The following is a 27,273-nucleotide window of genomic DNA, read 5'->3' on the forward strand; positions in this document are numbered from 1 at the left end:
AGATAAACTCTCATGTGCCAGGAGTTTAAGAATATATAAAATGTGGGGGAGGGGGTAAATGGAGAAAGAGGAAAAGTCGGAACAGAAGTGAGTGCAAGGCATAATGTTGTAAAAAAAAAAAAAAAATTACCCAGGCATGGGCTCTGTCAATAAAAAGTTATAAAAAAATATATATATAAAATGTTAGATTTCTCATATCAGACCCAATACTCATGAGGAATTAAATAATTTTGCAGCTTTTTACTGCAAAAATAATCTCCAAAATGCTTTGGCTTTTAGAAAAATTAATTCGGAAAAAAAATCACTGCACAACTGCAGTTTTAAATAAGAGAGAAAAAAAATCTTTTTTTTTTTTTTTTTCTTGCACTCAAGTCCATCCTCCAGGCAACTGCTAAAGTGCAGGTCTGACCCTGTCAATAATCTCCAGCAATTCCTTATTTTCTCCAGAATCAAACATAAAACAACTATTTGTTCTTTAAAGCCTTTCACAACTTGCCCCCCATGCTCCCTTTCCAATTTTCTTACGCCTCACTCCTGACAAGTACTCTCCAAAGCAGCAAGAGTGGCCAACTTAGTATTCCCTAAACATAACATGACTTTGTGGCTTTTAACAGTTTATCTCTGGTGCCTGCCATATTCTTCCTCCTCAGCTCTGTCTCCTGGCTTTGCTAGAATCCTTCAAGACCCTGTTTATACCCTAACTTATGATGACTTACATCCCTCAAAAAAAAAACCCACAACTACTAGTGATTTGATATTTGATATTACAAATTGCTCTGTGATATACTCCCAGAATGGAGTTATAAAGAACTGACTTCAAATAAAGGTTTGAACACATACTACCTGTATAACTCTGTGAAATCACATAATCTCTGTTTGCTTCAGTTGCCTCATCTGTAAAATGTTAATAATAGTCCCTACTTAGTCAGATGTTGTTTTTAGTCCAATGGCTCCTTTTATGGTAAGCACTATATAAATGTTAGATATTAATTTATTATTATTATTATTGAAATAATAATGCAATGCTGAGACAGATGATACTATGAGATTCCTTCTAGTTTTGAGATGCTTTACTTCATTCAAAGTTATCCTAATTTCCTCCCTAAAGTATCTAAATGGCTTTTAAAATCCAGTAAATACTCATTGTATTTTTCATGCCAAGGTGGGAAAAATTATTCAACTTTTACTTGCTAAATAACAATGTACTTTATTTAACAGATGCCCATATCTCTAGCAGCAAAACAAAATGTTTTTTTTTTTTTTTCAGGCAGTTTGGGAATGATTATCATGCCCAATTAATAAACATTCAGAGAACAGTATGTTTTTTCTCTATTTTCTCATATTGGAATTTTTGCATTTGATCTCTGAGCTCTCAAATGCATTATGACAGTCACCAGAGAGATAGTGAAGCTGTGGAGACCACTGGACACAACTTGGAACAAAAGTTACACTGCCAGCTCCAGATAACTTAGAACCCTGAAAATAAAGATCATCTCCCTCTACTCCTTGCGTTCTATGCGATTTGTTCAAAAGCCACTGATCAAGGTTCATGGAAGCTGTTTGTCTAAAATCTCTCTGGGTAAGAAAGAGATCTAAAAATACTCCTTGCCAAACTGTCTTTGCTATCAGCCTGCAAAACCATTTATTATGCTATGTAAATATTGGTACCCTGCCAAATGGAATGTAGGTCCACATGCTGATTTTTTTAATTGATGTTGGTTATGCACATGATATAAAAAGCATATGGGATTAAAAACATAAATAGAAAATATTTCCAAACCGACCAAAACAATTCCTTGCAGTGATGCAAGACATCTCAGAAAAATAAAGGTTATTTTCCAAGATGTGCGAGATTCTTGAAATGAAGTTAGACACACTCTTACCCACTTCTCACTAATCATATGACACTTTTTTTTTTAAAAAAACTTCTTTCTTTATTTATTTTACTAAAACTTTTTATTTACAACACATACACATGGGTAATTTTTCAACAGTGACTCTTGCAAAATCTTCTGTTCAAATTTTCCCCTTCTTCCCCCCACCCTTTCCTCCACATGACAGGTAGTCCAATATATGTTAAATCCAATATATGTATACATATGTTAAAAACTTTCAAGGTGAAGGCTATAAAATCTCTGTGTCTCTATCATTTATTTCAATACTGTTCTTTTTTTGGAGATCATTTTTTTTTATTTTTTATTTAATAGCCTTTTATTTACAGGATATATACATGGGTAACTTTACAGCATTAACAATTGCCAAACCTCTTGTTCCAATTTTTCACCTCTTACCCCCCCACCCCCTCCCTTAGATGGCAGGATGACCAGTAGATATTAAATATATTAAAATATAAATTAGATACACAATAAGTATACATGACCAAAACGTTATTTTGCTGTACAAAAAGAATCAGACTCTGAAATATTGTACAATTAGCTTGTCAAGGAAATCAAAAATGCAGGTGTGCAAAATATAGGGATTGGGAATTCAATGTAATGGTTTTTAGTCATCTCCCAGAGTTCTTTTTCTGGGCATAGCTAGTTCAGTTCATTACTGCTCCATTAGAAATGATTTGGTTGATCTCGTTGCTGAGGATGGCCTGGTCCATCAGAACTGGTCATCATATAGTATTGTTGTTGAAGTATATAATGATCTCCTGGTCCTGCTCATTTCACTCAGCATCAGTTCGTGTAAGTCTCTCCAGGCCTTTCTGAAATTATCCTGTTGGTCATTTCTTACAGAACAGTAATATTCCATAATATTCATATACCACAATTTATTCAGCCATTCTCCAACTGATGGGCATCCATTCATTTTCCAGTTTCTGGCCACTACAAAAAGGGCTGCCACAAACATTCGTGCACATACAGGTCCCTTTTTTTTTATTCTTTTCAGTCTTTCTTTTTTCTATTTTTTCTTCTTTTGTGTTTAATTCAATAAATACATTTTAAAAACAAAAAAGATCCACTTTCTTCACTCACAAAGAGGAGTGGAGTCCCTCATCACTTCTGGGTTAAAACATTTTAACAGCTTCCTAATTTTCTCCCTTCTACTCCCATTCTACTCCAACCTATATTCTTTTGCCAAATGAATTATTAAGCACATATCTGATCAGGTTACTGTCCTATTCAACCAAATGAAACTGCTTCCTACTTTATCAATGATAAACTATGAAGTTTTTTTTGTTCTATTTTTTAAAAATACTATATAACCTAGTAATCTTCATGAATAAGGAAAAACTCCCAAACCAATGGACAGTAGTCATATTTCACATTACTTTGTGTTTTGTATTTAGTTCTTTATATTTTAACTTTGTATTTTATCTATTCTTTTAGAACATGGACTCATAAAGAAAGTAGATTGTGTTTTCTTTGTTTTTTGTTTATTCTTTTTTTTTTTTGAATTCCCAATTTTTAACATAAAGCTTGGCACAAAGTAAAATACAATATCTTCATAAATGTTGCTTTTTTGTTTATATTTCTTTTTAAAGATTTTTAATTTCAAAATTATGTATACTTTTTAACATTCACCCCTGCAAAACTTTGTTCTGTTTTTTCTCCCTCCCTTCCCCCATCCCTTCCCTTAGATGGCAAGTAATCCAATATATGCTAAACATGTTTAATTCTTGTATACATATTTCCACAATTATCATGAAGTACTAGAAAAATCAGATAAAAAAGTGAAAAAATGAGAAAGAAAACAAAAAGCAAGCAAACAACAACAAAAAAGCAAAAATACTATGTTGTGGTTCACACTTAGCTCCCACAATCCTCTCTCTGTGTGCAGATGGCTCTATCCCAAGTCCATTGGAACTGGCCTGAATCATCTCATTGCTGAAAAGAGCCACCTTCATCAGAACTGATCGTTGTATGGTTTTGTTGTTGCTGTGTACAATATTCTACTAGTTCTACTTCCCATAGCATCAGTTCATTTAAGTCTCTCTGAAATCATCCTACTGATTGTATAGAAGAATAATATTCCATACATTCATATGCCATAATTTATTCAATCATTCTTCTGCTGGAGCAAAGGGTATTCACAGTTTGATAGTCATTTATTTTTCAGATCTCTTATCAATCCCAATCTCTTCTTTGATTCTGTTATAATTAACAATAAACAAATCTTGCTTTTTTTGTGGCTCTTAGATTCACTTTCTTAGCAGGCTCATATTAGTTTTAGGATTCCTCACACCATTTTCCCAGTCTTGTCCAGACTCCTTCCTCTGTTACTTGCTATTACTTCCATAGTGCATATGAAATGATTATTGCTCTTAAGTAGAAGCTACTTGTCACTTTTCAGTATATCCTCTTCAGTGTGAATATGAAATTTTCACTCCTCTTTAGAATTGCTTCTCTTTTTATCTTCAAAATTTCCCTTATGACATTTGTCCATTTTTTTCCCAGGGCTGACACCTTCTTTCTATAACTTTCCCTGAACCCTTCTCTCCCCAAATCTTTGATAGAAGCTATGGCCAATTTTCTTCATCTTTTATATCATCCTTTAGCTAGAAAAAAAACAAAACAAATCAAAATAAAAACCTCTAATTAAATACCAAATTTGAAATTCTTAAAATAAAAGGGGAGTTTAATAAAACTAAAAGTAAAAAAAAAATATATATTGCACTAAAAACAAGACTAAGAATTGGTTTCAGGGGGAAAAAACAGACAAACCTTTAGTTAATTTGATTAGTAAAAGGAAAGGAAGAAATCAAATTATTAGTATCAAAAATGTAAGAGGAAATTAGTGCAATAATTAGAAGCTATTTTAACCAAGAATATGCCAACAAATCTGATAATCTAAATGAAATGGATAAATACTTACAAAAATATAGATTGCCCAGATTAACAGAGGAAGTAGTAAATTACTTAAATATTCCCAATTAAGGAAAATAATTTGAACTATTAACTCTCTAAGAAATAATCTCTAGCACTAGATGGATTTACATGTGAATTCTATCAAACATTTAAAGAACAATTAGTTCCAATACTATGCAAACTATTTGGAAAAATTGGGAAAAAAAGGAATTCTATGAAATTTTTTTTATAACAACGACATGGTTTTTATAACAATGATATCTAAACCAGGGAGGGTCAAGTAGGATTTATACCAGGAATTCAGGGCTGGGTCAATATTAGGAAAAACTCTCAGTACAATTAACTATATAAATAACCAAACTAACAAAAACATATGATTATCTCAACAAATGCAGAAAAAAGCATTTCATAAAATCCAACACCCATTCTTATTTAAAACAGTAGAGAGAATAGAAATAAATGGAATTTTTTTAAAAAAAAGATCAATAGTATCTATTTAAAGCCACCAGCAAGCATCATATATAATGATGATAATTTAGAATTATTCCCAATAAGATCAGGGATGAAACAAGATTACTATCACCATCACTCTTCAATGCTATATGAGAAATGTTAGCTATTGCATTAAGAGAAGAAAAATAAATGAAGGGAATTAGAGTAGATAATGAAGAAACCAAATTATCACTCTTTGCAGATGATATGATGGTGTACTTAGAAAATCTTAGAGAATTAACTAAAAAAAACTATTAGAAACACTATACAATTTTAGCAAAATAGCAGGATACAAAATAAATCCACATAAATCACCAGCATTTTTATATGTTACCCACAAAGTCCAGCAGCAAGAGATAGAGAAATTCCTTTTAAAATAACTGAGACAATATAAAATATTTGGTAATCTACCTGGCAAAGGAAAGTCAGGAAGTATGTGAACATAATTAAAAATACTTTTGACACTAATAAAGGCAGACCTAATCAACTGGAAAAGTACCAAGTGCTCATGGGTAGGCTAAGCTAATATAATAAAAATGACAATATTACCTAAATTAATCTGCTTATTCAGTGCCATACCAATCAAACTCCCAAGAAATTATTTTATAGGGGTAGAAAAAATAATAGCAGAGTTCATTTGGAAGAACAAAAGATAAAAAATTTCAAGGGAATTAATGAAAAATGCAAATGAAGGTGGCCTAGCTCTACCAGATCTAAAACTATTTTATAAAACAGCAGTTATTAAAACCATTTAGTGCTGGTTAAGAAATAGAATAGTCAATCAATGGAATAGGTTAGGTTCACAAGGCAAAATAGTAATCTAGTGTTCGATAAATCCCAAGACTCTGGCTTTCGGGATAAGAACTCACTATTTGACAAAAACTGCTGGAAAACTGGAAATTAATATGGCAGAAACTAGGCATTGACTCACACCTAACACCCTATGCCAAGATAAGATAGAAGTAGGTTCATGATTTAGACATAAAAAGATAATGATAAATTTTGAAGGAAATGATTTTTTGTATGAACTGATCCAATCATTCTGGAGAGCAGTCTGGAACTATGCCCGAAGGACTACCAAGATATTCATACCATTTTATTCAGCAGTATCTCTACAGGGTCTGTGTCCCAAAGATATCATAAAAGACAGAATCAAGTGCAAAAATGTTTGTAGCATTCCTCTTAGTAGCGACAAAAAACTGGAAACTTAGTGGATGACCATCAATTAGAGAATGGCTAAATAAGTTATGGTATATGAATGTTATGGAATATTATTGTTCTATAAGAAATGATTAGCAGGATGATTTCAGAGAGACTTATATGAACTGATACTAAGTGAAGTGATTAGAACTAGGAGATCATTGTTCCTGGCAACAGCAGGATAATATGATGATCAATTCTGATGGACCTGAATCTTTTCAACATTGAGATGATTCAAATCAGTTTCAATGGTCTTGTGATGAAGAGAGCCATCCCCAAAAAGGACTATGGGTACTGAAAGTGGATCACAGAAGAATATTTTCACTTTTTTCTTGTTGTTTGCTTGCATTTTGTTTTCTTTTTTCCTCTTTTAATCTGATTTTTCTTGTGTAGCATGATAATTGTGGAAATAGATATAGACAAATTGCACATGTTTAACATACATTTAACATTATTTACCATCCAGGGCAGGGGGAAAGGGGAAAGGATCAAAAAAAAAAAAATCCAGAACATAAGGTTTTGCAGGGGTGAATGTTAAAATTATCTATGTATATGTTTTGAAAATAAAAAAAGTTTTAATAAAATGAATAAATAAAAGTAGAGAATAAAACAGTGATTGAACAACCGTAGCAGCAGCAGCAGCAGCAGCAGCAGCAGCAGCAACAGCAGCAGTAGCAGCAGCAAAGTATTTGATAAAATATACAATTCTTGTGGGAAAGTTGGAAAGATTTGATTAATTGATAATCCAATAAGATGCTAGATGGATTCCAAACCGTTTTAAAAGATAGCTTCAGATTAGTTATCAGTAGTAAAATTTCAGGTTGGCAGACCATGATGTAATGTTCATGAAATCTCTAGTTGACTCTGTGATATTTAAAATAATTTTGTCAACAATTTGGAAAAGTATAGAATGTATGCTTATCACATATGTGTGCACAATATTAAAAGTACTTTTGACATACAACATATTAGGTAATAGTCAAAATAAAAAAAATTGATAGGCTAAAATATTGAACTGAATTTAAGATGATGAAATTTAATAATCATAAAAAAAGCTCTTATATTTGCATAAAAATAATCAACTTGCAAGAATCATGATCAGGGTAATTTTAGGGTATTGTGCTTATTTGGATAGCCATTTTGCTGAAAAAGAAGTAATAAATTAAATGAATTCCAATCTCAATATCAAAAAGCAGCAAGATATTGAAGCCGGAATTGTGAAATTATCCTGAGAATAGTATAGGTTCTACTAATAAAGATATAAATACTTCTGTATTATTCAGTTTTGAGAACAAATCGAGTATGATTTTTTTTTTCAGATACGAAAACCATACTCCCGATTCTATCCCTGCTATTCTCAGGATATTTTCAGATATGATTGTCATCTCTTGGGAAATACAATCTGGGGCAGCTAGTTGGTGCAGTAGATAGAGCATCAGCCCTGAAGTCAGGAGGACCTGAGATTAAATCTGGCCTTAGATACTTAAAACTTCCTAGCTGTGTGACCCTGGGCAAGTCACTTAACCAAAATTGTCTGTGAGGAAAAAAAAGGAAAGACAATCTAAGAGGATAATAAGGATGCAAAAGACCTATGAAAATCTTAGTTATAGGCTATGAATATGTGATTTGGAGAAGTGAAGACAAATATGATTTGAAGTGAAGACTTCAAGGAAAGGAAGAAAAAATATCATTTATTCTATAGCTTCAATTAAATGATCAATAAGGTAGCATTTAATTAGGGATCTACTGGTGAATCTTTTAACAACTGTATCTGAAGAATTAAAATGCAAATATGAAATTTTTTATTTTAATCTGACGTCTTTAGACTTTCTTCATAAATTTCTTAAGCCCAAATAATCAACAAAAATAACAAAATAAACCCTGATAACTAGGGTTTGCTACTTTCAAATGCCCACACTGAAAATATAATAATCATGTGACATTATGAACTGACTGCATTTTGGTCATGTTGCCATGTCTAAATTATGTCACCATGTAATATGTTTTATTCAGCATTTCTTGTTTATCAAATAAGTGATGAAAGAATCACCTTCCCAATTTTGAAAGACTTCAAAACAATCTAAAATCTTAGAAAGCAGCAGTAATTTAGGCATAGCACTTTAGCTAATTATCTAGTTTGCTAAGATTTCTAATGATATACTTTTCAAATTTATTTGCAGACTAAGTAAGATGTCTGTTAAAAAGGAAAGAATTTGGTGTGTAACCTGTAAAAACTATAGTAAAACTGAAAAGAGATTTTTTTATTATTTTTTTTGGCTTTGTTTTTCACTTGAAGAAGTATTTTCCTTTTGATTTGTGTGACAAGATAATCAAAATTCTTTCATTACAGGACGCTAGAAATTCAGAAAATGAAATTAGTAAAATTCCCAAGCACTTAATACTCACTAAAAGTGTTAAGCTTATTAGGGATTGGTAGCAAATGTTTGCAAACCCTGCTAATGTGGAGGCTGAGGCTAGTAAATTATTTCATCTCAGGACTTCTGAGCCACAATTGAGTTAAAGACCATTTGGTGTCCAAATTATGTCTGCATCAATGAGGTAAGATTCTGAAATCAAGAAGCTATAATATCATTTGAAGTGGGTGAACTGACCCAGATCAGGATGGAAATATGTGAAAGCTTTCCTACATATCAGTATTGGGATGGAGGCTATAGGGATAGTTTTGCCTTGACAAGAAAGAGAGACTTTCTTTTAAAGGGGAAAAAAAAAACTGATGAACAAACATTACTTTCTTATTGTAAGCACAACTTTTCAAATAGATTCAGGTGAATATTAAAACTCTGGCAACATTGGTGGAACGGGGAATACTGAATTTTGTTTTCTTACAGTTTGAACTTATTTGATTCCTTGGAAAGAAAAAAAAATCCCATAAGCAAGTTAAGTTAATGTCCAGTCTAGTCAGAACTAAAGTGATTATATGAGAGCAGCTGGGATGTGATAAATCTATCATAAGAATGAAAGTATGTGAAATTCCTTGGGAATAGACTTCACTAATTGGTTAGAAATGGAACTAAAAATGGTCAATTACAGAAAGATATGATTCTGACAAAAATAAGCAATAGATGTTTTGCTAAATGGTGATCTTCTCCTATTAATGGAATAAGCTGCTATTTATCTGGAATACAAATATGGAGAATGTTTGCCTCAATACCTCAGCTAGCAAATAACAAAGTTCCTGGAATACCTCAATTTGAACTGAATCCTTTTGTTTTAGAAATTGATGGTTCCCAGACACAGTTTTAAAAACTAATCTCTTTAAATCCCAGAGAGAAATTACATATTATTTCTAGGTACCTCAGAAAATATGAGTTGCAGGGATTTAAGAATGTATCTAATTTTCTGTATGATATATTAACTCCCTATACAAAGGTGAGAGTTAAGCCATTTTAACAAATGATGTAAGAACTGATTGTTTTGCCATTTGATTTTAGAAGAGTTCTAATTGTTATAAATACATCTGATATAAATGAAGCCAAAATGGTCTCTACTAATTTCAAAAACATAATATTTTCTTTTTTTGCTGTATATTTTTCTTGATATGTTTCACAAAGTACAGTTTTTAACATATACTCCTTCCCTTTTCCAGATAGCAAAGATATTAAAATAGGCAGCAATTTATAGATATCTATATAAGTTTATATACAATACATAGATTTGTGTATATCTGTAAATTATGTATTTTTCTAAAAAAAAATCTATATATCCTATCATTCAATCTATTTATCTATCTAAATCCTTCCTCTTCCCTGCCCCGTTTCTCTTTTTGTACACACATACACACCTACACCTCTCTGTGTGTTTCTGTATCCATCTATACATATTATATATTTTTCTAAAAATATAACCATATACTTCTGCACAAAAGGGGTGGAAAATAGATAAGTGGTGGAGTAAAGGCAGTGACTACACTGATTCCTTCTTAATCTCCCTCTAAAAACTATTTAAACATTTTTTATTTTCTGATTAAATATGTACATTATTTTTAAAGATAAACATTTCTTTATTAATCATGTTAGGAGAGAAAAATCAGAACAACATGGAAAAAACATTGAGGAAAAAAATAGAAGAAAAAGTGGTGAAAGAAATATATCATGTATTGATTTATTTTCAATCTCCATATAAGAAAAAGAACAAAGACATTTTCTATCCAAAGTTTACTGAGGTATATTGGATTCCTGAACCACTGAGAAGAAATATTTTGTAGTTGACTATCAGACAATGTTGTTGTTACTGTGTAAAATGTATTCCTGGTTCTGCTTGATTCACTTTCCAGCTCTTTGTAAAATCAGCTATGTTCATCATTTTTTATAGAACAATGATATTCCCTTGCTTTCATATACTGTAACTTATTGAGCTATTCTGGTAAATTGCTGCATTCTCTCTGGTAATATTTTATTAAAATGTTTTTTGCAGCAATATTCATCATGGAGATTGGTCTATAATTTTCTTTCTCTGTTTTAGCTCTTTCTTCTTTAAGTATGAGTACTGTATTTGTGTTGTAGAAGGAATTTGGCAGGACACCTTCTTTATCTATTTTCTAAATAGTTTATGTAGCATTGGATTTAATTATTCTTTAGATATTTGGTAGAATTTATTTGTAAATCCATCTGGCCTTGCTCATTTTTTTCTTAGGAGTTCATGGATGGCTTGTTCAATTTCTTTTTTTTTTTTTTTATAAAATGGGAAAATTTAAGTAATTTGTCTTTTGAGGTGGGACTGGAGGTTGCCCCACTGGTCTGCTCTGCAACTGAGATAGGACTGAAGACTTCAGCTGCTGATCTGCTGTGATTAAGACCTTTTCACTGTCTTTCCTGAACAGTGAAAAGCCTAAGCTGGGTTGAATATCCCTCTCACTCTAGTGAGACTGACTTTTCTTGAAGTTCTTCCAATCTGTCTTGAGCTGGAGAGGGGTTTCATTCCTCTCTGTTCAGACTCTGTTCAGAGGCTTGGTTTCATGTGATTTTTGAAGGAAGGTAGAAAAGTATTATTATTATTTTATTTTTATTTTTTGCTGAGGCAATTAGGGTTAAGTGACTTGCCCAGGGTCACACAGCTGGGAAATGTTAAGTGTCTGAGGCCAGATTTGAACTGGTCCTCCTGATTTCAGGGCTGGTGCTCTATCTACTGTGTCACCTAGGTGCCCCTAAAGTGAAAAAGTTTTGAGAAACTTCTTAGTTTCCCTTTGTTACCTTGGCTTGACCCCAAAAATTCTCCAAATGACTTTAAAATGTGGCTTCAATGCAAATTCTGGAAGAGCAGAGCTAACAAAAGAACAGGGTGCAAGACAACTTAGAACATTAGCAAGAAAAATCTGTCACATTGTAGTGAGAGTGGAGCATAGTCAAGCTTGGTTACACTTAGAAAATTAGCAACATATCTTGGGAATGACAGAATTCATAGTGAAGACTTCTAGATCTCTTAGTTTACATGTGTTTAAAAAATAAGTAAGAAGGTTGGACAACTGGTCAGAAGGAGATTATAGGAGGTATGCACTTTGCATGCACTGGAGGTAGAACTCTGTTGCATTGTTTATATTCATTTTGTGTTCCTAGTCTCAAGGTAAGGAAAACTAGTACACTAAAACATGATGCTGCAAGAGAGCAGGGACCCACAATTCCAGCAAGAACAAAGTTTCTGGGTATTAAAAATGAATTTATTTATCAGGATAGGTAATAATCAATAAATTGATGGTCAGTGCTTTTTCTCAGAAGCTAAAGATATTAAAGGAGAGTCCTAAACAAGAATAAAACTAGGTCTGTCTTCCTGATAGCAAATTACAGAGAATCCCCCTGACAAGAAAAAAAGCAACCTCTAATTGACAGATATTAAGTTAGGAGAGAAGTTGTGAGCTTTTGATTCCTTCTGGTTACTTATCATGGTAAAAGGGAAGGAGTAAACTGAAAAATGCGGTTTACTCAAGAGTTTTGAGCTCCCTTTGGCAATCCCTGCAATCCAATCATGTTCTCTCTGGTTTTGTTTCTTCATCAATCTGCCACAACATCTAATTATAGGACCAAAGTCACACAAATTGCTGTTGGTAACTCTTGATAGTGAAAACCAACTCAGTTTAGTTGCTGTTCATGGGATAAACAAAAAGTACAATATCAACCCTGAGAGTTACTGGTATGTAACTACATTCCTTAACAAGTTTCTGTCTTTTTTTCCTATGTAAGGTCAAATTATGAAATTGGGATTTTAAAGAGAGAAAGGAATGTTATAAACTAATATTAAGAATCAAATGAGAAAATAGTAAAAGTAGTTTTGCTCATTATGATAATTCAAATATCATAATAGATGAGTAGATAAGGGATCACATCTCTCCATAAATTTTACTACCTTGGAAGAACTAAACATTTACACAAAACTAGAATTAACTCTGAAAACAGTTACAAAATAAGCTAAGTTTGGATCAGTCCTCCTTCCACTCTGGGAGAGCGTACTTTAAAATAAAGTTAAAATTTAAGAAATAAGCTAAAAAAAAAAAGCAACAACAACAAAAACGAACTTGATTATAGAAAATTATAATAATAACAGGGAAGATTAGAATACAAACCAGAAGAAGAAAATAAAACCAAAACAGCCAAACAAAGGTTTAAAAAGAAAAAAAAATGATAGTCTGAGGATGAAAAATATTTTCTTAAAACATTCAAAAAGATTTTAAAAACTGAATATTAGAGGCCAAAGAAAAATTAGGAAAATAAATGAAAATAATGCAAAAATAATGGTGAAATATTGATAAGGAAAATACAAACAATAAAGAAAATAAAGAAAGATAAAGAAATATAAATAAAGAAAATAAAATCTTAAAAAATACAGAACAGGCCAAATAGTAAAAGCTGTACAAAAATCCATTGAATAGAAAAAAAAATTCTTTAAAATCAGAGTTGGACATATGGATAAAGACGTATAAAACTCTACTGAAGAGAAGAACTGCTTAAAAATAGAATTGACCAAATGGAAAAGAAGGTTAAAAAGTCTCAGTGAAAAAAATCTATCTATCTATCTATAATCAATCAATCTATCTTATCTATTCCTTAAAAACTAAAATTAGAGAAGTGGAAACTAATGATTCCATGATACCACAAGCAATAAAAACCACTAGAAAAATGTGAAATACTTCAGTGAATAAAATGACTAAACTTGAAAATTGGCTGAAGGATTAATTTAGCATTTATTAGAATATCTGAAAGCCATGATCATAAAAAAGAGGCTAGTCATCACATCTCAATAAATTTAGCAAGAAAAACAACCCTGAAATCCTAGGTTCATAGGCTTAAATAAAAGTTAAAAGAATCCATGAATCTCATCCTGAAAGATATTTTAAAATGAAAACTACCTAGAATGTGATAACTGAATTCCAGACCTCCCAAGTCAAGGAGAAATATGGCAGGTGGCTAAAAAGAAACAAGTCAAATATTCTGGAAACATAGTAATGGTAACATGATATATGACAGCTTCTAAAATAAGGGACTGAGGGTTTGAGGTATGATATTCCAGAGGGCAAAAGTGGCATACCTAGCAAAACTGAGTTTAATTCTTGAGTGGAAAAAATGATATTCAAGTCGCAATTGATTGGAGAAATGAAAATTAAAACAGTTCAGAGCTAGAACCTCATATCTATCAGATTAGCTAATATGACAGAAAAGGAAAATGACAAATATTAAAGAAGATGCAGGACATTTGGAACACTAATACATTTTTTAATGGAGTCTTGAAGTTATGTAATCATTCTGAAGAGCAATTTAAAGCTATGCCCAAAGGGCAATAAAACTGCATGCCATTTGATTCACAAGATCATTAGTAGGTCTATATCCCCAAAAGTTTTTTATTAAACACACATACACACATACACAAATACATACATACACAATATTCATGTCAGCTTTTTTTTTTTTTGGTAACAAAGAATTGGATATTGAAGGAATATTGATGAATAGCTGAACAAGTTATGGTATATGATTGTGATAGAATACTTTTGTGATATGACAAATGACAAGGAATATAATTTCAGAAAAAAAAAAACCTAGAAAGATTTACATGGATTAATGAAAAGGGAAGTGAGCAGAGCCATGAGAAGTGTCCGCAGTAATAGTAATGTTGTAGAATGGTAAACTATGAATAATTTAACTATTTTCATCAATATAAATTATCTAAAACAATTCCAAAAGATTTATGATGAAAAAATGCTATCCATTTACAAAGAAAGAATGTTGGAATCTCAATGTAGATGGAATCATACTTTTTTTAAAGTTTCTTTTTCTTTTATTTGGAGGGGGCATCTTTTTTTTTTTTTTCTCTTTCACAATATGAATAATGCAAAAATATATTTCACATGACTACATATGTATAACCACTATAAAATCATTTGTCCTCTCAAGGAAAGGGAGTATGAGAGAGGGAGAAAAGTTGAAACTCACAATTAATAATAAAAAAAAAATGCTAAAATTGTTCTTTCATGTGATTGAAAAATTAAATTAAAATGAATTAAGCTTTTAGAACTTGAAAAGACATCAACATTATTTTATACAATTATCTTATTTTTAGATAAAAAAAGAGAGGAAATTACTTTTCCAATATCATGGGGCAAGTGTGTGTTTCAGAGTTATAATAGTACTTGCTAATATATTCTGTAGAGAACTCCCAGGAAGTTAGAGACTTCCCTAGGTAACTGTGATGTTTTCCATATCTTAAGACTAATGAAGAGTGCATATAAGCCTGAAATCATAAAAAAACTTAAGGCCCTGGCACAATTTCTGGGGCATTGTGAACTTTAAGTAAGATTGAGTCCCTAGAAATTCACAACATGCTTCAGAGAGTTAGATCATAGAAAACAGAAACCAGGATTGGTTACAGAACAATGTTTTTCATACTAACATTATTTTAAGATATATAAGCAACATGATTTTTCTCATTAAATGGCTCTGTTGAATTATCAGCTAACTTGTCTCCTTGTTTTCAACTGCCACTAGCCCACTTGTTGAGCTGGCCACAATATTCAATATAGAGGCTATTAGAGATTGATGAATTGATGAGTATACATAGGCCTGGGTGAATAGAAAGATTCTCATTTCTTTAATAGTTAAAAGTGTCTTAGGAAAAGGGTAGAGTTTTGAGGGAAAGATAAAGAGTTCAGTTTTAGAGAATTTGAGCTTAAGACATCCATTTCAAAGTGTCCTATAGGCATTTGGAAATATGAGATCCTCAGATTAAATCTGCATAAAATTAATAGTTGAAACCATTGGAATGTGTAAGATCACAAAGCAAAATAAAATAGAGGAGAAGAAGGAGAAAGAACTTTTAGAGCACTCTCATGATTAATGAGTATTAGCTGGGTGGAAATATAGCAAAGGAGAATGAGAAGTAATCTTTACAAAAAGTAGGGAAAAAACTGAAGAGAATATCAAGACTATCAATGATAAAATGCTTATCATTAGTGTTCAAAGCTTGCAGAAAGGCTGATAAAATAAGGATTAAGAGATAGTCATTGAATTGTCAATTAAGAGATTATTGATAAGTATGGACAAAGCTCTTTTAGTTGAATGGTGGGGGATAACTGTAGAAAGTGAAAAATAATGTGAGATGAAAAGAAGAGATAATAATTAAAGACATCCTTCTTACAGAGTTGAGCCACAAAAGCAAAGAGAGATATAGGATGACAGATCAGTTTTTTTGAGCATGGTGCATGCTGGGTCATGGGTACCTATCAAATCAATAGGCAAGCAGTCAGTGAAAAAGAAGAGAAAATGCTTTTATTAAGCATTTATTTTTCTAGGCACTGTGCCAAATTCAAGGGATAAAGATACAAGCATTAAATGATTTAGCACTTATATAGACACCCTGTTTCAAAGCACATATGTTTGCCTCTTAAATATCATGTTTTCAAAGTGAGAACTTAATAAGCACTCAAGAGGAAAACTCAATCCTCCCCCAGTATTAGAGTGGGTCATAGAATTAGGCAGGAAAAAATATATTATAGATAGCATTTGAAGTGGTAGGTGTTAGCAGAATTCTACAGGAAAATATCTACTATGAATTTGCAAGTGAGTAGCAGGCATGTGAATATGAGGAATTTGATAATCATATTGTGGTCTAGTAGGACCCAAGCCTCCTTCTATTTCATGCAGAACCAAGGACTCTATTATCCATCACATGTTGAATATGAAATAATAATAATTAATAATACCAAGAGCCCTGTCTCAAAGATGGTAGCACAGAAGGTCTTTTTGCATCACCTGTAATCACTTGTAGCAGATTAATGTTAAAATATTTGAGAATTTTCTGAAGCAGAAATACATGTCTCCTGAGTGAGAATGATGATGATTCAACTCCCTCTGACCTGGGACATAAAAATTAAGACATTACCCAAGTTTTCCATCAAGATATATAGTTATTCCAGTGCTAAATATCAAAATGAAATATGAGATGAGAAAAGAGGGAATTAAGATGTAAGAGTTCTTTTAAGACTGAAAGAAGGTAAAGTTATTATGGATCAACTCATAAATTTTAACTCTGTCTATCTTAAAGAAGAAATTGTTCACAGCTCACAGCTAAGGTGAAACAAGTAATAAAATCATTTCACAAAATTATTGGGCTTATCTAATCTCGGACTTCCTTAATGAAAAGAAAAAAATAAAGATGTAGACTGGCTAACAAATATTATTTATCCAAATTTAGTAAGTTAGGGTTGAAAGGGAGAATTCTGAGTGTAGGGAATAAAAATTGAAAATCCTTTAAATGTATTGTTTCCCAGAAATTTATGAGACATTTGCCTCCATGGAGGCAGAATAAAAGTTTGCATTTATATCTTGTCTTATTGGTAGATGAGTCTCCTCTTTATTTTAAGATTGATGATACTGTTTTAACATTATTTCTAAAGGTTTGGACTTTTTGGAATTGAAAAGGAAGTGTATTTTTAATAGTAAGTCATTTCCACCCAGTTAGATGTGAAGACAATTTTTACTATTCGTTTTTTCAAACTTGTGATCTTCAAAATTTTTCTCATTCATTCCCTCCCCTCTGCTTTTCCAAAGATGGAGGCATGTTTTTTTTAAATATAGTTTAGACATCTTCTACCACATAAAACATGGTTCCATACCAATCACAGTTATAAAAATAAATCAAAAGGAAAACAAAAACACAAAAAAGAATAAAGTAAGTGGAAAAAATGTTTCAATTTGTATTCAGAGTCCATATCAGTTCTTTATCTGGATATGGATAATGTTTCCTTTCTCAATGCTTTGTACTTATCTTAGATCACTAAGTTGCTGAGAAGACTTGAATTAGTCATTGTTGATCATGACACAGTGTTGTTGATACTGTGTACAATGTTTTCCTAGTTTTGTGCAATTCACTTACCATCTGTTGACACAAGTATTTCTGAAATCTGACTTTTCACCATTTCTAATTGAACAATAATTATGCTGCAAAATTATAAAGAATAAATAGGTTTTACCACAAGAGATGTGTGAAAGACATTTCCATAGCATATATTTTAGACTTTTAAAAATTATTTCTGCAACATTATGCTGATTTATATCTATATATGTATATATGTATATGTAGATAGTTCTCATTTCATTTTTAAATGCTATTTTGTTCTTCCCAAGTTATAAATCAAGGCAATTTTTAGCATTCATTTTTTCATACATTTAAGTTCCAATTTTCTTTTCATTCTTTCTGTCCCCTCCTCTCTTAAAAGTGGTAGAGTTTGACATGTTTTATACATGTGTTTTCATATGAAACACATTTCAATATTATTCCCAGTTGTGAAAGAAGAAACAGATCAAAAGAAAAAAAACAAGAAAGAATAAAAGGGAAAAAGATATCATTCAAAGTTCACTCAGAGTCCATCTGTTCTTTATATGGTTTGCATAGCACTCTACTTCATGAGTTCTTTGTACTAGGGTTAGATTATTGTTGTGGATAAGAACTGAGTCATCCATAGCTAATTATCACACAGTGTTAATACTATGACACTATTTTCCTGGTTCTGTTCATTTCAGTTGACACTAGGATTCCAACAGAACCAGGAAAATATTCCTAATATTGAACCAGCCCTGCATTCGTAGTCTTTTCTGACATAAAATAGTTGGTTCCCCCCCCCCTTTTTTTTTTTTTTGGTTAATAAAGATTAGGGACATAGTTTCAAAAAGCAACAATTTAATAAAACAATGAATGACTGTAAATGAAACCTATACTCAGTCCTTTAAAAACTTTTCTTTCCCCTTGACTCTCCAAGTCTTTATCTCTACTTTATTCAGGACAACATTTTGTTGAGAGACAGACAGACAGAGCCAGAGACACAGAGAGAGATGAAGAGAGAAAAAAAGAGACAGAGATACAGAGAATGACAGAGACAGAGATAGAGACACAGAGAGAAAAACATACAGAGAGAGTCTGAAACAGAGACAAAGACTGAGAGGCAGAGATAGAGATATAAATAGAGAGATAGAGAGAAACAAAGACATCTGAGACAGAGAAATAGAGGCATACACAAGGAGAAACAGAGATAATTAGATACAGAGGAAGAGGCTGAGACAGCGAGGCAGAGACATAGACTATTAGTTATCCAGAAGTATTCTGATTCTCCTTTGTAAACCTTTTTATAACTTTGTTCTTTGAAATGGTAAGATACATTTTGCCAAGAATAAAGGGAATTCAAATTTCAAAAGCTTCAAATTCAGTTAGAAATTTATCACTATAAAGCTAAAGTGGATTCTAAACTTGACAACGTATACACTCCCATCCCAACCACGTACTGCCTCAAAAAAATGTTTTCTTTTTATCTTTCAAAATTGTTGACTTTTAATTCCAACTCATATCTTTGTTCTTCCCTTCCTATACTCATTTCTTATTTCCTCTCAACACTTACAGGATATATTTTTATGCCTTTACAATTTTTCAGTAGATTACAGAAAGTACTTTTTATCCTTTTCAGTGTAGTAAATATAAATGCAGATAACAATGTGTTGACACAGATGAGCAGGAAGCAAAATAATGTCTTGAATCTGTGACCCTATTTTTCCCACCTCCCCCATATCTTTCTTCTCTTACTGACAATGCTATATTTACACTTTTTGGTTAGACAAAGAAGAGTCATTCTCCCATTCGATATGTATTATCAAGTGTCCAATGTGTGGAAGGACCAGTGTTAAGTGTTGACAAAATGAAATTGAATTTACAATCAGAAGAGACCTTAGGGACTCCTTAGATGAAACCCTCATCTTAAAGCAGAAGGAACTATAACAACACAGGTAAAAAATAAATAGAACCTGGTGGTAGTAAGGAGAGAAGCTTTTATATTACCCTAGTTTCTTACTTTGTTATTTTGTCTAAAGATACATTTTATCCCCTTATTAATGGTAGAGAGATAGAGATATATTCAATTTGATAGAAGAGACCTCTTTTAATTGTTTATTTTTTTTCCTAGTATGATTGTTGCTGTGGACATAGGATTGCTAATTTGAAAGGAGTTCTTTTATGACTTTTCTTTTTTCTTTTCTTTTTTCCTGATGCAATTGGGGTTAAGAGACTTGCCCAGGGTCACATAACTAGGATAAGCTAAGTGTCTGAAATCAGATCTGAACTCAAGTCCCCATGACTTCAGGACCGGAGCTTTGGCTTCTTTTTTATTTTTATGTTTTTTAATTAGAGCTTTTTATTTACAAATTATATGCATGGGTAATTTTACAGCATTCACAATTGCCAAACCTTTTGTTCCAATTTTTCTCCTCCTTCACCCTGACTTCTTTTTTTAAAGAAGAACTTGAAATCTGGAAAAGTGAATAGGTTAACCAGGTCTGGAACCTCTACCACTAAAACCAGGTGGAAGGACATTGGGTTTGTAATCAAGTGACCTGCATTCAAATTCTAAATCTGCTACTTATCTATGTTTTGCTGAGTAATTCCTTTGACTCCTCTGGACTTAATTTTTTCCATCTGTAAAATTAAGGAATTAGATGGAATCCCTCATTGACAGTTCATATTTTCCATTTCACAATGTCTTGAACATAGCATCAGGATTAGGGGATGGAAGAAATAGAGAATAGAATTTTGTTTCTTGAGAAATTATTTTTTTTTTAAGATTTATGCTGACTGACTGTGGCAGTATAGTGTAGTGCATAGAGGACAGGAGTTGGTATCAAATAATATGAATTTCTCTCTTCCTTCTGGTCAAAACTAACAGTAGGATTTCTCTGTGATTCTCAGTTGTTTTTTTTTTTTCTACAAAGATCATTGTGAAAATCAAATGATGTAAATGATGTAGCAAAATCTTCAGTTACAGAAGAATGAAGAGTATCATATGTTATATCATCATCATCACCTCCATCATCATAAATTAAACTTGATATTGCATAATGGATATAAAGCTTGTTTTGGATTTAGGGAGATCTGACACCAAGTTCTCCTCCTGAGGTATACTTATTATTTGACCCTGGACAAATCATTAAACCATTCAGTTCCCAGAAAACTCAGTAATATAAAAAATTCAATAATATGAGTTTCAAATTATGTGATTTACTATATATCAAAATCCTATAGTAATTTTTATAGCTAATGGCTAGTTCCCTAATCCCTAAGTTATTTTATGTACACACATAAATATATAAATATACATAGATATATGTGTATATATATATATATTACATATATATTCATTCATTTTGTATTTATGTCCTATATATGCGTTTGTTATCTGTCTTTTTCTTCTATTAAAATAAAAGTTTTTCAAATAGAGGTTATTTCATTCTTTATAGTTCTGTCCTTAGATGCTAGCACAAAGCAGAGTTCATACTGAGCTCACAATAAAGATTTCTTCATTGATTTAATGAGTGATTATTAGAATCCAATTTCTAATCCTATATCCTAACTACAAACTCGATAGGAATTCTATGATACTGACTCTATAGCTTGGAGTCTAAATTATTTCCATTATGACCTCCTGCTTATTTACATTTGAGTGTATTTTTTTTAATATCACGCTTCCTGTTAGATTATAAGCTTGTCAAGGGCAGAAACTAATTTAGACTTTGTATGTGTCTGGCAGCAAATGGAATATCTTACTGAGCAGTTGGGACTAAGATATTCATGGTAATTGATAGCAAAAATGATTCATTGAAGATAATCTTATGGGATACATTTTGAAAGAAAATTCATTGGGTTTCATTCAAGGAGGGAAAAGTAGACAAAGATAGCTCTTTATTTTTAATCTTGGATGACTCAGAGGAATGATGCACTATTAATAGACAGTAAAATAAAAAGGGGGTTAAAAATAAATAGGAGAAGTTTGTTTCTGAACAAGTTGAATTCAGTGACAATGTAAATATTCAGCTATAACTCACTTTTATATGTCATTGTCTAGCATATGTCAATTATTTGTTTAATGCAAAAGTTACCTCCCCATGTAATGGAAGGCACCAAATACACATGAAATTTGATTTAATTATTTTCATTTATATGAGTCCTAATATAACAAGGAGAAAACTATAAGAAAAATTCGAAGTCATCTAGTCTAACTTACTCATTTCAAAAGTGGAAAAAATGAAGATGACAATGATGAAATTTACAAGCTACATTTAGAAGAGGTCATATATATTCTTTCCCAGATCATTGAAAATTTAAAGATATTAACATCACATATACTTCTTATACAATCTGAAACAATTAAGGAGAACAGATGCTGAGCAAGTATGATGAATTAAAATAGTAAGCTCTTATATATTTCATACTTCTTCCCCACTGAAGTTAAATCACCTAGTTTTTCTTCCCAAGTTTGGTAGGAAATTCCTTATTAATAGTCCATTCCACACTATGCATCTCTATTCACTGTTTCTGCCACCATGGATATGGGGTAGTGTCTCAGTCCCCTGTGCCCAACTATCACATGAAATAATTCAGGTCCCAAAGATGCTGGGTGTAACTGGTGAAATGACTTGTTCGTGGTGATAGAGTTATTGATTAGCAGAACGAGGATTCAGGTTCCTAGACTGTGGTCATCATTTCAGGCCCTAAAGCTACTTCTGCAGTTTTCACAACCAGTGGTGGCTTTCAGATGACCATAAGTTTAATTTAATTTCTGCACAGTAAACTCTCAGAAATATTCAAATTGAGGAAGCAAGCAGAGCAAGAAAACTCCATTATAAACAATTTTCTCAGTATTTTTCTCACTATTTTAAAATCTCTATGGGCATAAATTGGACTATCATTAAAACAGGAAAGAATAACACCTAAACCAGTCATCTAGAGAAATGTATCTTGTGTGTCTTTTGTATATGACCAAACATGGATTTGTAAGTCTGTTGTTGTTTGCATTCTAGAGGACATGAGTGGTTTTGGATTAAGTGACCTCTCAGTTCCCTTCCTATTTTTATTTCTATTAATATACACATTGCTATTTTTGATCCTTCTTGAAGGGGATCAATGACTTCACAAACATGATGTCTGAACTTGCAGATGAATTAGTTTTAAATGAGGCAGATCTGCCCACAGTCTTCAGCTTTACTCTCTCCTCTAGAGTTATTACAGTCCAGTGACAAGACAACTATCAAGAAGTAAGGAGCCTCTGGTAAAACTTATGAGTAACACATGGTATTCCAAAAGTATCTGAGAGATTTAAGTGATTTGTCCATAGTTTTTTTAGACAGTAAATATTTTTCAGGATATTAACAGTGAATAAAGTGCTATGCTGGAAGTAAGGAAGACTCATCTTTGCATTTCAAATCTGGCCTCAGACACTTATTAGGGGTGTGATCCTGGGCAAGTCATTTAACCTTATTTGCCTCAGTTTCGTCATTTATAAATTGAGCTGGAGAAGTAAATGACAAATCACTCCAGTATGTTTGCCAAGAAAACCTCAAAAGGATCACTAACAGCCAGACATGCTTGAAAAAACTGAACAATAACAACAACATGCTTCAGTAATGTAAATTTGAGTTTAACTCTTCCTGAAAATATGGGCAGTCCTCACATTTTTTCCATTTGTCACTAAACTGTTTATTATATCCAATTACATGACCATTTAATGTTTATTCATCACCCCCAAAAAGAAAAGAGAGATATAAACGGGAAAATTGAAAACACTATTAATTTGTTCTGTTCACACGGGCAAAAATATCTAGAAAACTGATAAATTCTTTTGGGTGAGACATTTGGGGTTAAGAGAATTACCCAGGTTCACACAGCTAGTAAGTGTTAAGAGTCCAAGGTCAAATTTGAATTCAGTTCTTGAATTCAGGACCAGTAATGTACCTACTTCACCATCTCAGTGCCCCAAATCTTCATTTTTCAACCAGATACTTACCTATAAACATAGTCCCTAAACATGTACCCTTATAGATTTGAGCGGAATTTTCAAACAAATATAATTCATAAACTTCATTATTTTACTTTCATGGCAGAATCTAGGCACACAAACACATACTTACACACATGTATGATATATCAATATAAACATATCTATATATGAATATAAATATATCTATATGCATAAAGAAATATATGCATAAGCCTCTTTCTACATCGATATGAAATACTTTAGTCAGTCACTAATTACAAACAAGATGGCAATAGTGAAATATGTAAAGCAATTTATTTTTCTTCCAGAAAAAATAGTCACTGACGCAGCCTTTTTTCTTTAGGTTCCCCCAAACATCCTTTTCCTCATAAGCGTTCACTACTTCCTGATTATTTAGGACATGAAGAGAATAATATTAAAATGGGTGTAATAGCCAATTCTTATTAATAACAGTGTCTACTGGAGACATCTGTTTAATAGCCATAACAATAATTTTACTGGGGAAAATATAATTATAAACTGTTTTTCCAATAAATTAATTTTAGAGATTTGTTTTCAGATATTGAACATTTTCTTGTGGGAACAGTCCAATATTTAAAAGCAAGCATTACATTTTAAAAGAGGTCCCTTTTATAACTATCATGGTCAAAAATGTAGAAATTATACCAATTCTGATTCCAGAAGATTGAGGCAACAGCCTTTCCCTAATAAATCTACCTTGAAAATTCTTTAAGAAAGCATTTTGCTTAGAGATTAGTTTTTTTCATTTCTATTCTTCATTTCACTGACCACTGATTATGGTGGAGGAGAAAGAATATTGATATAATTAGAGACTATTAAGTGAAGATAATCCATATATAAACAATGGATTTTTATTATATATAAATCTTACCTTTACTATTATAAGGATTAATGCTACAAAATGAAGAGTACACTGAAGGAATTCCTCATCTTCTGATCAAGAGAAACATGAATTCAACAAAAGACTAAAAAGGACAATTCACATCAATTCAATTAAACAACCATCTATCTACTAATGACTATATGCTTTGTTAGATGCTGGAAAAACAGATAAAAATATAGATATTACTGCCTTCAAGAAGCTTACATTCTATTGGAATTTATATTTTACTTAGTTTCTATATAATTTAACTGGATGCCACATCAGTCTCTCTTTTAGATAATATTATTCATTTAGGCTTGGGTTTTTGAGTTTTGAAACTAAAATTGTACCCAAGTACTCCATTAAATGACATTATAATGATATGTGAATAAATTTTTATTCTGTTTGTCCCATCTCACACCCTAACAGACTATAAAGTGTTTGCTTGAGGAGGAGGTTTCTGGACTCTTTTAGCCACATTCATTTAGGCTTGGGTTTTTGAGTTTTGAAACTAAAATAGTACCCAAGTACTCCATTAAATGACATTATAATGATATGTGAATAAATTTTTATTCTGTGTGTCCCATCTCGCACCCTAACAGACTATAAAGTGTTTGCTTGAGGAGGAGGTTTCTGGACTCTTTTAGCCACTTGGTGTAGTAATTGTTTTACATCTGTTAAATTTCTCCAAGAAACAGTAGCAGAGTCAACAATGTCTTCACCTTTATCAATTTCACATTTTTCATAGTCAACAGCTTGTTCAAAAAGTGGAAAAATTCGAGAGGGAGAAAAATAAATAAATAAAGATTAAGTGATGAGAAATATCTCAGAGTAATAGCAAATAAGATTACAAAAAAGTAGAAAAAAAACTGCATCTGCCAAAAAAAAATGGATTTAAAAAAGGAAAACAAAATGTGATTGATGCTAACCCATATCCAAATATATGTGCACTCAAACACACATACACACACACATGCACACACACACACACACCTTTGTATATGGGTTAGTGTAAATGTTTGTGCATGTGTATATATATAAAACACATGCAAGGCACGTATGTGTGCATAAACACTTTAAAATACTTCATATATTTCTACATATGCATTTATATGCATATCCACAAATATAAATATGTTATTACAAATATAAACATATTCATACGCATATAAAATGTCTTCTGGTTTTGCATTGTGTTGTCAGAAATACAAAGAAAATGACACAAAGATGTTTCAAGATTCATCAATAAATCTGATAGAATTTCCCAGTGTAATTTGGAAAAAAAATTCCAATAGTTGTCACAATATTCATGAACATTCTATATTTATCAACAGGGAACACTGATTTTTTTTTCTAATTTTTAAAAATAATAATCATATATTTTCCTTTCACATTTTACCATAACATGGGAAAGGGAATGAGAGAAAAATGTTAAATTAAGTATTTATAATCAATCAAAAATAATTCCATGTATTTACTGTTCAGAATATAAATAACACTCTCCATAGTGAGTTGATCACATCTCTTTCTAAAGGATAATGTCATTCTTCATCATTAGAATCATGATTGTTCAGACCACTGATAAATGTTTTTAAGTCATCAAAAGGTTTTCAGTTTTACAGTGCTGCAATTATGATAAGAATGTGTTCCTTCTGCTTTAGTTCATGCATATTTACCCAGGTTTCTCTGAATTATTTTCTACTTCAATCCCTTTAGCCTTCTCATCATTTACCCTACACTATAGTTCTGAAACAAAGACATATAGTAGTTATTGTGAAGTCTCTCACAATTCACATCATATTTAAAAACCACTACAAAAAATCTGTCCCATTTTATTGAGGAATACAAGTTATGAAGGCACACTCCCATATGTAGTGTGTGTGTGTGTGTGTGTGTGTGTGTGTGTGTGTGTTCTTAAAGGAAAGCAGGGTTCCTAAGAGAAGGAAGTGAGAAAATATGCTGCATTGCCAGTTAAAAGGAACAGTGTATTGAGCAGAATCTATGAGCCACAGAAATTAGAATGTATACCTAAACCATGAAATGAAAAGGGAATAATAAAATGTGGAATAAGCCTTGTAATGTAATAAGCTGGCATGTAAACAATAACAAAGAAAGTTGTTTACACTTTATTGAGTTGAAGTTGAGGGAAGTAAAAGAGTCATATTTATTCTCAGTATTTTGGCAGGTGAATGAGAAATGAATTAGAGACAGTTAAGTGGTGTATGGAAGAGAATATCAAGCTTGGAATTAAGGGAACTAAGTTCAAATCCAGCCTCAGACAGCTGCTAGGCATCTAACTTTAAGCAAGTCACCTAACCTCTGTTTGCCTGAATTTCCTTATTTGTATAATAGGGATAATGATAGAAGCAGGGTTGTTGTGATGATTAGTTACAAGATTTATAAATTGATTAGCCCATCTCTTGCACAGAGTAAGTGCTATATAAATGTTAGCTATTATCATCATCACCATCATTGCAAGAAAGAAAAATTTAAATCAGAGACCAGTTAGGAGAATATTGCAACAGTACTGATGAGAAGGGATAGAAACCTGATCTGGAGTGATGACTGAG

The sequence above is a fragment of the Sarcophilus harrisii genome, chromosome 6 (assembly GCF_902635505.1).
Source record: "Sarcophilus harrisii chromosome 6, mSarHar1.11, whole genome shotgun sequence".
In the NCBI taxonomy this organism is placed as follows: domain Eukaryota; kingdom Metazoa; phylum Chordata; class Mammalia; order Dasyuromorphia; family Dasyuridae; genus Sarcophilus; species Sarcophilus harrisii.